Consider the following 13395-nt stretch of genomic DNA (forward strand, 5'->3'; position numbering starts at 1 on the left):
CTTTTCCTAGATAGACCCAGAGAGGATCTTTCTCAACTCTTCACCATGACCATGAGTACCTGGATTCCTGGTGTGAAAGCCCCCAGGATTTTCTGACTGTTACGGTTATCTATGCTCTTCAGTTTACAACGATCTGTCAGAATTATTATCTGTACCTCTTACTTTATAGTTCTGGTCTAGTTTGCATATCTCATTTCATCTGTGAATCTTGGATTCATCTGTGTCCCTTGATTTCAGGGTGGTGATTTTCCTTGTGACCTCAGTTCTCAGATTAGTCAGAAAAGTCATTGATTTCCAATTGCTCAGGGTTTTGTTGTTGTTGTTGTAAGAGCAGTTGTGATGACTTCCAAGATCTTTTACACGTTAGAGCTGAAACAGGAAGTCCCTCTGATAGCCTTTCATGGGTAACATGGACACAGTGTGAGATGAGAAATGAATAGGGAGAGGATTTTCAATATTGGAGAATGTAGTCTCATTTTGTTTTGATGAAGGTGATGCTTGTAAGTATTTTAGAGCAGTTTGAAGCAAAATCGACACTATCAGGTTGATCTTAACAAAACATGTGCATCAGCAGTAGCAACATGAAGGTGGAAGCAGGATTATTCAAAGAAAATCCTGATCTTCTCCTTGAAAATGAGATATTATACCTTGCAGGACCATCATCTTAATCATTAAACTCAAATGGCTAAGACATTAAAAACTGGGGAAAAATTGGGAGGGGGCATTTAGTCACTATTCCTGTTTCTTTCCCGGCTGCTCCATTAGATTTATACTCTCTATCTTCACTTTCTCAGTCTTCTCCAGAGCTGGAAAAATGACTTACCCTTGAGTTTGGGAGAGGAACCGGGCATGTATAGCTCACCCCTATTCCTAGAAACCAGTTACCTGTAAATCGTACCCATTCTGTTCTGCCCTTCTACGTTGTTTAAAGAGTCAGGCCCCACATGGTGAAGCCTACAGTGTCCCGTGCAACTCTGAAACTCTGCTTAAGTCTGCCTAATTTTGGTTTTGCAATTAAAAATTCTGTATCATTTCAATCCTAAGCTGTCTGATACAACCTAGGCTTTATCAATAATAAAAGGAATATTTTGATTTTCATTTGACTGACTTATTTTTAATAGACTTAATTTCCAAATAGTTTTGAAATTACAGAAAAGTTGAATAGATAGTATAGAGTTCCTACAACCAACACATTGTCCCTATTTTTAACATCTTACATTACCGTGGTAATTTTGTCATAACTAAGAAACAAACATTGGTGCAAAATTAGTAATTATGATCTACACATCTTTCAAATTTCTTTAGCTTTTTTCCCGTCTAAAACCCTTTAATTATTTCAGAATGAATTTATCATAAATTCAGTTCAGTTCACTCGCTTAGTCGAGCCTGACTCATTGTAACACCATGGACTGCAGGACAACAGGCTTCTCTGTCCATCACCAACTCCCAGAGCTTACTCAAACTCATGTACATCGACTCAGTGATGCCATCCAACCATCTTATCCTCTGTCGTCCCCTTCCAATGAATTCCAAAGGATGTCGTCCTTCCGATGAATTTTCAGGACTGATTTCCTTTAGGATTGACTGGTTTGATCTCCTTGCTGTCCAAGGGGCCCTCAAGAGTTATCTCCAACACCACAGTTCAAAAGCATCAATCCTTCAGCACTCAGCCTTCATTATGGGCCAACTCTCACATCTATACATGGCTACTGGAAAGACCGTAGCTTTGACTAGACGGATCTCTGTTGGGAAGGTAATGACTCTGCTTTTTAATATGTTGTCTAGGTTTGTCATAACTTTTCTTCCAAGGAGCAAGCACCTTTTAATTTCATGGCTGCAGTCACCATCTGCAGTGATTTTGCAGCCCAAGAAAATAAAGTCTCTCACTGTTTCCCCATCTACTTGCCATGAAGTGATGGGACCAGATGTCATGATCTTAGTTTTTAAAATGTTGAGTTTTAAATAGCTTTTCCACACTCCTCTTTTGCCTTCATCAAGAAGCTCTTTAGTTACTCTTCACTTTCTGTTATTAGGGTGGTGTCATCTGCATATCTGAGGTTATTGACATTTCTCCCTGCAATTTTGATTCCAGTTTGTGCTTTCTCCAGCCCAGCATTTCTCATGATGTACTCTGCATAGAAGTTAAATAAGCAGGGTGACAATATACAGCCTTGATGCACTCCCCTTGACATACTCCTTTTCCTATTTGGAACCAGTCTGTTGTTCCATGTCCAGTTCTAACTGTTGCTTCCTGACCTGCATACAGGTTTCTCAAGAGGCAGGTCAGGTGGTCTGGTATTCCCATCTCTTTCAGAATTTTCCACAGTTTATTGTGATCCACACAGTCAAAGGCTTTGGCATAGTCAATAAAGCAGAAATAGATGTTCTTCTGGAACTCTCTTGCTTTTTCGATGATCCAGCGGAAGTTGGCAATTTGATCTCTGGTTCCTCTGCCTTTTCTAAAACCAGCTTGAACATCTGGAAGTTCATGGTTCATCTATTGCTGAAGCCTGGCTTGGAGAATTTTGATCATTACTTTACTAGCGTGTGAGATGAGTTCAGTTGTCCAGTAGTAGTGACATTCTTTGGCATTGCTTTTCTTTGTGATGGAAATGAAAGCTGACATTTCCAGTCCTGTGGCCACTGCTGAGTTTTCCAAATTTGCTGGCATATTGAGTGCAGCACTTTAACAGCATCATCTTTAGGATTTGAAATAGCTCAGCTGGAATTCCATCACCTCTACTACCTTTGTTTGTAGTGATGCTTCCTAAGGGCCACTTGACTTCACATTCCAGGATGTCTGGCTCTAGGTGAGTGATCACACCATCGTGGTTATCTGGGTCATGAAGTTTTTTTCTGTATAGTTCTTTTGTGTATTCTTGCTTTCTCTTCTTAATATCTTCTGCTTCACTTAGGTCTATACCATTTCTGTCCTTTACTGTGCCCATCTTTGCATGAAATGTTCCCTTGGTATCTCTAATTTTCTTGTAGAAATCTCTAGTCTTTTCCATTCTATTGTTTTCTTCTATTTCTTTTTTTCCTTTTTTCTTTTATTTTATTTTAATTTTTTCCCAATTATTTTTATTAGTTGGGGGCTAATTACTTTACAATATTATAGTGGTTTTTGCCATACATTGACATGAATCAGCCTTGGGTTTACATGTGTTTCCCCATCCCAACCCCCTCTCCCGCTCCCTCCCCATCCCATCCCTCTGGGTCTTCCCACTGCACCAGCCCCGAGCACTTGTCTTATGCATCCAACCTGGGCTGGTGATCTCTTTTACCCTTGATAGTATATTTGTTTCAATGCTATTCTCTCAGAACATCCCACCCTCGCCTTCTCCCACAGAGTCCAAAAGTCTGTTCTGTACATCTGTGTCTCTTTTTCTGTTTTGCATATAGGGTTATCATTACCATCTTTTTAAATTCCATATATATGCATTAGTATACTGTATTGGTCTTTATCTTTCTGGCTTACTTCTCTCTGTATAATGGGCTCCAGTATCATCCATCTCATTAGAACTGATTCAAATGAATTCTTTTTAATGGCTGAGTAATATTCCATGGTGTATATGTACCATAGCTTTCTTATCCATTCGTCTGCTGATGGGCATCTAGGTTGCTTCCATGTCCTGGCTATTATAAACAGTGCTGTGATGAACACTGGGGTGCATGTGTCTCTTTCAGATCTGGTTTCCTTGGTGTGTATGCCCAGGAGTGGGATTGCTGGGTCATATGGCAGTTCTATTTCCAGTTTTTAAAGAAATCTCCACACTGTTCTCCATAGTGGCTGTACTAATTTGCATTCCCACCAACAGTGTAAGAGGGTTCCCTTTTCTCCACACTCTACCCAGCATTTATTGCTTGTAGACTTTTGAATAGCAGCCATTCTGACTGGCGTGTAATGGTACCTCATTGAGGTTTTGATTTGCATTTCTCTGATAATGAGTGATGTTGAGCATCTTTTCATGTGTTTGTTAGCCATCTGTATGTCTTCTTTGGAGAAATGTCTGTTTAGATCTTTGGCCCATTTTTTATTAGGTCATTTATTTTTCTGGAATTGAGCTGTAGGAGTTTCTTGTATATTTTTGAGATTAATCCTTTGTCTGTTTCTTCATTTGCTATTATTTTCTCCCATTCTGAAGGCTGTTTGTTCACCTTGCTTATAGTTTCCTTTGTTGTGCAAAAACCTTTCAGTTTAATTAGGTCCCATTTGCTTATTTTTGCTTTTATTTCCAATATTCTAGGAGGTGGGTCATAGAGGATCTTGCTGTGATTTATGTCGGAGAGTGTTTTGCCTATGTTCTCCTCTAGGAGTTTTATAGTTTCTGGTCTTACATTTAGATCTTTAATCCATTTTGAGTTTATTTTTGTGTATGGTGCTAGAAAGTGTTCTAGTTTCATTCTGTTACAAGTGGTTGACCAGTTTTCCCCAGCACCACTTGTTAAAGAGGTTGTCTTTTTTCCATTGTATATGCTTGACTCCTTTGTCAAAGATAAGGTGTCCATAGGTTCGTGGATTCATCTCTGGGCTTTCTATTCTGTTCCATTGATCTATATATCTGTCTTTGTGCCAGTACCATACTGTCTTGATGACTGTGGCTTTGTAGTAGAGCCTGAAGTCAGGCAGGTTGATTCCAGTTCCATTCTTCTTTCTCAAGATTACTTTGGCTATTCGAGGTTTTTTGTATTTCCATACAAATTGTGAAATCATTTGTTCTAGTTCTGTGAAGAATACCCTTTGTAGCTTGATAGGGATTGCATTGAATCTATAGATTGCTTTGGGTAGTATAGCCATTTTGACAATACTGATTCTTCCAATCCATGAACACGGTATATTTCTCCATCTGTTTGTGTCCTCTTTGATTTCTTTCATCAGTGTTTTATAGTTTTCTATGTATAGGTCTTTTGTTTCTTTAGGTAGATATACTCCTAAGTATTTTTTTCTTTTGGTTGCAATGGTGAATGGTATTGTTACCTAAGTTCTCTTTCTGTTTTCTCATTATTAATTTATAGGAATGCAAGGGATTTCTATGTGTTAATTTCATAGCGTGCAACTTTACTATATTCATTGATTAGCTCTAGTAATTTTCTGGTAGAGTTTTTAGGGTTTTCTATGTAGAGGATCATGTCATCTCCAAACAGTGAGAGTTTCGCTTCTTCTTTTCCTATCTGGATTCCTTTTATTTCCTTTTTTGCTCTGATTGCTGTGGCCAAAACTTCCAAAACTATGTTGAATAGTAGTGGTGAGAGTGGGCACCTTTGTCTTGTTCCTGATTTCAGGGGAAATGCTTGCAATTTTTCACCTTTGAGGGTAATGCTTGCTGTGGGTTTGTCATATATAGCTTTTATTATGTTGAGGTATGTTCCTTGTATTCCTGCTTTCTGGAGAGTTTTAATCATAAATGGGTGTTGAATTTTGTCAAAGGCTTTCTGTGCATCTATTGAGATAATCATATGGTTTCTATCTTTCAATTTGTTAATGTGGTGTATTACATTGATTGATTTGCAGATATTAAAGAATCCTTGCATTCCTGGGATAAAGCCCACTTGGTCATGATGTATGATTTTTTAAATATGTTGTTGGATTCTGTTTGCTAGAATTTTGTTAAAGAGTTTTGCATCTATGTTCATCAGTGATATTGGCCTGTAGTTTTCTTTTTGTGTGGCATCCTTGTCTGGTTTTGGTATTAGGATGATGGTCGCCCCATCGAATGAGTTTGGAAATTGGCCTTCTGCAATTTTCTGGAAGAGTTTGAGTAAGATAGGTGTTAGCTCTTCTCTAAATTTTTGGTAGAATTCAGCTGTGAAGCCATCTTGTCCTGGGCTTTTGTTTGCTGGAAGATTTCTGATTACAGTTTCGATTTCCGTGCTTGAGATGGGTCTGTTAAGATCTTCTATTTCTTCCTGGTTCAGTTTTGGAAAGTTATACTTTTCTAAGAATTCGTCCATTTCTTCCAAGTTGTCCATTTTATTGGCATAGAGCTGCTGGTAGTAGTCTCTTATGATCCTTTGTATTTCAGTGTTGTCTTTTGTGAACTCTCCATTTTCATTTCTGATTTTGTTGATTTGGTTCTTCTCCCTTTGTTTCTTAATGAGTTTGGCTAACGGTTTTTCAATTTTGTTTATCTTTTCCAAAGACCAGCTTTTAACTTTGTTGATTTTTGCTATGGTCTCTTTTGTTTCTTTTGCATTTATTTCTGCCCGAATTTTTAAGATTTCTTTCCATCTACTAACCCTGGGGTTCTTCATTTCTTCCTTCGCTAGTTGCTTTAGGTGTAGAGTTAGGTTATTTATTTGACTTTTTTCTTGTTTTTTGAGGTAAGCCTGTAATGCTTTGAACCTTCCCCTTAGCACTGCTTTTACAGTGTCCCATAGGTTTTGGGTTGTTGTATCTTCATTTTCATTCATTTCTATGCATATTTTGATTTCATTTTTAATCTCTTCTATGGTTTGTTGGTTATTTAGAAGCGTGTTATTTAGCCTCCATATGTTTGAATTTCTAATAGTTTTTTTTTTTTTTTTTCCTGTAATTGAGATCTAATCTTACTGCATTGTGGTCAGAAAAGATGACTGGAATAATTTAAATTTTTTTGAATTTGCCAAGGGTAGGTTTATGGCCCAGGATGTGATCTATTCTGGAGAAGGTTCCTTGTGAACTTGAGAAAAAGGTGAAATGGATTGTTTTGGGGTGAAATGTCCTATAGATATCAATTAGGTCTAGCTGGTCCACTGTGTCATTTAAAGTTTGTGTTTCCTTGTTGATTTTCTGTTTAGTTGATCTATCCATAGGTGTGAGTGGGATATTAAAGTCTCCCACTATTATTGTGTTATTGTTAATTTCCCCTTTCATACTCGTTATCATTTGCCTTACATATTGCAGTGCTCCTATGTTGGGTGCATATATATTTATAATTGTTATATCTTCTTCTTGGATTGATTCTTTGATCATTATGTAGTGTCCTTCTTTGTCTCTTTTCACAGCCTTTATTTGAAAGTCTATTTTATCTGATACGAGTATTGCGACTCCTGCTTTCTTTTGGTCTCCATTTGCATGAAATATTTGTTACCAGTCCTTCACTTTCAGTCTGTATGTGTCCCTTGTTTTGAGGTGGGTCTCTTGTAGACAGCATATATAGGGGTCTTGTTTTTATATCCATTCAGCCAGTCTTTGTCTTTTGGTTGGGACATTCAACCCATTTACATTTAAGGTAATTATTGATAGGTATGGTCCCATTGCCATTTGCTTTGTTGTTTTGGGTTCGTGTTCATACAACCTTTCTGTGTTTCCTGTCTAGAGAAGATCCTTTAGTATTTGTTGAAGAGCTGGTTTGGTGGTGCTGAATTCTCTCAGCTATTGCTTGTCTGTAAAGCTTTTGAATTCTCCTTCATATCTGAATGAGATCCTTGCTGGGTACAGTAATCTATGTTGTAGGTTATTCTCTTTCATTACTTTAAGTATGTCCTGCCATTCCCTTCTGGTCTGAAGAGTTTCTATTGATAGATCAGCTGTTATCCTTATGGGAATCCCTTTGTGTGTTATTTGTTGTTTCTCCCTTGCTGCTTTTAATATTTGTTCTTTGTGTTTGATCTTTGTTAATTTGATTAATATGTGTCTTGGGGTGTTTTGCCTGGGTTTATCCTGTGTGGGACACTCTGGGTTTTGAGGACTTGTGTGCCTATTTCCTTCCCCATTTTAGGGAAGTTTTCAGCTATTATCTCCTCGAGTATTTTCTCATGGCCTTTCTTTTTGTCTTCTTCTTCTGGGACTCCTATGATTCAAATGTTGGGGCATTTCACATTGTCCCAGAGGTCCCTGAGGTTGTCCTCATTTCTTGTGATTCTTTTTTCTTTTTCCCTCTCTGCTTCATTTATTTCCACCATTTTATCTTCTACCTCACTTATCCTATCTTCTGCCTTCATTACTCTACTGTTGGTTCCCTCCAGAGTGTTTTTGATCTCATTTATTGCATTATTCATTTTTAATTGACTCTTTTTCATTTCTTCTAGGTCCTTGTTAAACATTTCTTGCATCTTCTCAATCCTTGTCTCCAGGCTATTTATCTGTAACTCCATTTTGTTTTCAAGATTTTGGATCATTTTTATTATCATTATTCTAAATTCTTTTTCAGGTAGATTCCCTATCTCCTCCTCTTTTGTTTGGCTTGGTGGGCATTTTTCATGTTCCTTTACCTGCTGGATATTTCTCTGCCTTTTCATCTTGTTTAGATTGCTGTGTTTGGAGTGGCCTTTCTGTGTTCTGGTGGTCTGTGGTTCCTTTTTATTGTGGAGGCTTCTCCTAGTGGGTGGGGTTGGACGATTGACTTGTCAAGGTTTCCTGGTTAAGGAAGCTTGTGTTGGTGTTCTGGTGTGTGGAACTGGATTTCTTCTCTCTGGAGTGCAACGGAGTGTCCAGTAGTGAGTTTTGAGATGGGTCTATGTGTTTGGTGTCACTTTGGGCAGGCTGTATGTTGACGCTCTGGGCTATGTTCCTGCATTGTTGGAGAATTTGTGTGGTATGTCTTGCTCTGGAACTTATTGGCTCTTGGGTGGTGGTTGGTTTCAGTGTAGGTGTGGAGGCTTTTGGGTGATTTCTTATTACTTAATGTTCCCCATAGTCGGGATTTCTCTGGTGTTCTCAGGTTTTGGGCTTATGTCTCCTGCCTCTGGATTTCAGTCTTATTCTTCCAGTAGCCTCAAGACTTCTCCAACCATACAGCACTGATAATAAAACTTCTAGGTTAATGGTGAAAAGATTCTCCTCAGTGAGGGCCACCCAGAGAGGTTCACAGAGTTACATGAAGAAGAGGAGAGGGAGGAAGGAGATAGAGATAAGCAGGAGGAGAAAAAGGGGGATTCAAGAGGAGAGAGACAGATCTACGCAGTACTCTGTTCCCTAAGTGTTCTCTGTAGCCCAGAACACCCACAGAAATTCACAGAATTGAAATGAGAAGAGAAGGGGGAAGGAGGAAATAAAGGTGATCTGGGGGAGAAAAAGGAGAGTCAAAGGGGGAGAGAGTAATCATCACACTCCTGCATAAAAATGGGTACTGAATATTGGATTCTTAAATGTGCAAAATTGATATCAAATACTGAAAAACAAAGATTAAAAATCTAGAGTAGAGGTTTGACTCTTAAAAATACAATGTTAGAAACAAAAACACAAAAAATTTAAGAAATATATAGGAAGTTTGTTTTAAAAATAGGGTCTTTTTTTTTTGCAAGGTTATAATGAAATGAAAATGAAGATAAGGGGGTAATAGAGGAGTAATAGAGGACTTTAAAAGAAAATAAAAGAAAAAAATTTAAAAAAAAATTTGTCAATTAAAAAGAAAAATAGTAAAAATATATGAAAATGAAAATTAAGGAGTAATAGAGGGGTAATAGAGGACTTTAAAAGAAAATACCACTTCTGGGCATACACACTGAGGAAACCAGATCTGAAAGAGACACATGCACCCCAATGTTCATCGCAGCACTGTTTATAATAGCCAGGACATGGAAGCAACCTAGATGCCCATCAGCAGATGAATGGATAAGGAAGCTGTGGTACATATACACCATGGAATTTTACTCAGCCGTCAAAAAGAATTCATTTGAACCAGTCCTAATGAGATGGATGAAACTGGAGCCCCTTATACAGAGTGAAGTAAGCCAGAAAGATAAAGAACATTACAGCATACTAACACATATATATGGAATTTAGAAAGATGGTAACGATAACCCTATATGCAAAACAGAAAAAGAGACACAGAAATACAGAACAGACTTTTGAACTCTGTGGGAGAAGGTGAGGGTGGGATGTTTCAAAAGAACAGCATGTATACTATCTATGGTGAAACAGATCACCAGCCCAGGTGGGATGCATGAGACAAGTGCTCCGGCCTGGTGCACTGGGAAGACCCAGAGGAATCGGGTGGAGAGGGAGATGGGAGGGGGGATCGGGATGGGGAATAAGTGTAAATCTATGGCTGATTCATATCAATGTATGACAAAACCCACTGGAAAAAATAAATAAATAAAAAAAAAAAAAAAAAGAAAATAAAAGAAAAAAAATTTTTTTTAATTAAAAAAAGTAAAAATATATGAAAATGAAAATTAAGTAGTAATAGGTGAGTAATAGAGGACTTTAAAAGAAAATAAAAGAAAATGAAAATTAAGGAGTGATAGAGGAGTAATAGGGCATTTTAAAAGAAAATAAAAGAAAAAATAAAAAAGAGAAAAGAAAAAAAATTTTTTAATTAAAAAAAATAGTAAAAATATATCTAGGAGTTTCTCTGGAGCTGTTGCAGGCAGTGTGGGTTTGGTTCAGTTTCAGATAGCTGCTTGTTCCAGCTTACATTTCTCAATATCTATAGGCCCCTTCCAGTGTAGTTGGTGTTAACTACAGGGATTTTAATCTGTTGTCCTTGTCACTTCTGAAGCGGTTCCCTTTGTTTATCTGGCTTCTCTTTGCAGGTCTCTTCAGTGTCTAATTTCTGCCCTGACACAAGTGGGTGGAGGTGGTCTCTTGTTTAGGTTCGCTTGTTTAGTTGTGCTGTGGGGAAGGAGGGGCGCTTCAGACAAATGTCACTGGCCTGTGTGGGGAGGACCGGCAGTGTTCCGGCCACACTGGGTTTGACCCCGCTTGCAGCGGGCGTGTGTGCTTTCCCCGTCTACACTGCTTAGGCTCCAGGCTGCTCTATAGGGAGCGGGGCCTGAGTTGAGTGCAGTTCCGGTTTTCGGGTACTCCACAAAAGCACAGACTCGGTTGGGCCTGAGTTTTGTGCCTTCCCCTGCCTGAGCAGCTCAGGCAGCCAGAAGCTTGACAAGCGCACTCTCCCCGCGTGCAGTGTGCGTTAACCTCCACCCCCACCCCCCACCCCATGGTCCCAGCCTCAGTTTCTGCATGCGCCAGCCCGGTGTACCTAGTGTCTGTTCTGGGGAGCTGGTCTCTAGCTGCGACCCTCCCGGTGGATGTCAACCATCCAGAATCTCAGGAAGTCTTTGGTTAGAAACTGGAAGCCTGTTTGCAGTTTGGTAGGGGATGCCGTCTCTGGGGCCGAGTTTGCCCCTTTCCCCTCCCCTCTGCCTCCTGCCTCTGGTGGGGGATGGGCCGGTCCGCAGCCAGCTAGCTCTTCTCTGGAACTGCTTAATCTTTCCTTTGTTCCTAAGCAATGCCACCCGTTCCTCTCCATTCAGCCCCCACTAGCTGGTGGATGCGAGCGTCTGGGGGTACTTTTCTGCTGGAAGTTGCTTTTAGGCAAGTAATCTGTGGGTTTTATTTATTTTTCCTCCCAGTTAGGTTGCCCTCTGAGATTCAAGAACTTCCCCCAGGCCTGCCAGTGAGAGGGTTTCCTGGTGTTTGGAAACTTCCTCTATTACGACTCCCTTCCTGGGACAGGTCTCTGTCCCTAACTCTTTTGTCTCTCTTATATTTTGTCCTACCTCCTTTCAAAGACAATGGGCTGCTTTTCTGGGCACCTGATGACCTCTGCTAGCAATCAGAAGTTATGTTTTGTGGAGTTTGCTCAGCGTTCAAATGTTCTTTTGAAGAATTTTTAGGGGAGAAAGTGGTCTCCTAGTCCTATTCCTCTGCCATCTTAGCTCCTCCCCCCTATTGTTTTCTTCTATTTCTTTGCATTGATTACTGAGGAAGGCTTTCTTATCTCTCCTTGTTAATCCTTGGAACTCTGCTTTCAGGTGGGTATATATTTCCTTTTGTCCTTTGCCTTCAGCTTCTCTTCTTTTCACAGCTATTTGTAAGGCCTCCTCAGACAACATTTTTGCCTTTTTCATTTCTTTTTCTTGGGGATGGTCTTGATCACTGCCTCTTGTACAATATTATGAACCTCTGTCCATAGTTGTTCAGGCACTCTATCAGATCTAATACCTTGAATCTATTTGTCATTCCCACTAATCATTAGGGATTTGATTTAGGTTATACCTGAATGGTCTAGTGGGTTTCCCTGCTTTCTTCAATTTAAGTCTGTATTTTGCAATATGCATTTCATGATCTGAGCCACAGTCAGCTCCTGGTCTTGTTTTTGCTGACGTTATAGAGCTTCTTTATCTTCAGCAGCAAAGAATATAATGAATCTTATTTCAGTATTGATCATCTGGTGATGTCCATGAATAGAGTAGTCTCCTGTTGTTGAAAGAGGGTGTTTGCTATGACCAATGTATCCTCTTGGCAAAACTCTGTTAGCCTTTGCCTTCTTTCATTTTGTACATCAAGGCCAAACTTGTTAGTTACTCCAGGTACCTCTTGACTTTCTACTTTTGTGTTCCAGTCCCCTATGATGAAAAGGACATCTTTTTTGGGTGTTAGTTCTAGAATGTCTTGTGGGTCATCATAGAACCATTCCACTTCAGCTTTTTTGGCATTAGTGGTTGGGGAGTAGACTTGGATTACTATGACATTGAGTGCTTTGCCTTGGAAACAAACAGAGATCATTTTTTTCATTTTTGAGATTGCACCCAAGTCCTGAATTCCAGGCTCTTTTGTTGACTATGAGGGCTACTGCACTTCTTCTAAAGGATTCTTGCCCACAGTAATAGATATCATAGTCATCTGAATTAAATTTGTCCAATCTGGTCCATTTTAGTTCATTGATATCTAAAATGTTGATGTTCACTCTTGTCATCTCCTGTTTAACCACTTCTAATTTACCTTGACTCATGGACCTAAAATTCCAGCTTCCTACACAATATTATTCTTTATAGCATCAGACTTCACTTCCATCACAAGTCACATCCACAACTGGGCATTGTTTTCACTTTGGCTGTCTCTCTTGTTTCTGGATTCATTTCTCCACTCTTCTCTAGTAGCATATTGGGCACCTACTGACCTTGGGAGTTCATCTTTCAGGGTCTTATTTTTTTGGCCTTTCCATTCTGTTCTTGGGGTTCTCAAGGCAAGAATACTGAAATGGTTTGTCATTCCCTTCTCCAGTGGACCACATTTTGTCAGAACTCTAAACCATGACTCATCCATCTTGGGTGGCCCTACACAGCATACTCATAGTTTCATTGAGTTAGACAATGCTGTGGTCCATGTGATCAGTTTGGTTAGTTAACTGTGATTGTGATTTTCATTCTGTCTGCCCTCTGATGAATAAGGATAAAAGGCTTATGGGAGCTTCCTGATGGGAGAGACTGACTGTGGAGGAAACTGGTTCTTGTTCTGATGGGCGGGCTCATGCTCAGGAAATCTTTAATCCAATTTTCTGTTGATGTGTGGGGCTGTGTTCCCTCCCTGTTTTTTGGTCTGAGGCTACACACATGCCTCCACCAGAGACTCCTGGACACTCACAGGCAAGTCTGAGTCAGTTTCTTGTGGGGACACTGCTCCCTTCTCCTGGTTCTTATGTGCACCAGGTTTTGTTTGTGCCCTCCAAAAGTCTGTTGTTCTAG

The sequence above is a fragment of the Cervus elaphus genome, chromosome 22 (assembly GCF_910594005.1).
Source record: "Cervus elaphus chromosome 22, mCerEla1.1, whole genome shotgun sequence".
Taxonomy (NCBI): domain Eukaryota; kingdom Metazoa; phylum Chordata; class Mammalia; order Artiodactyla; family Cervidae; genus Cervus; species Cervus elaphus.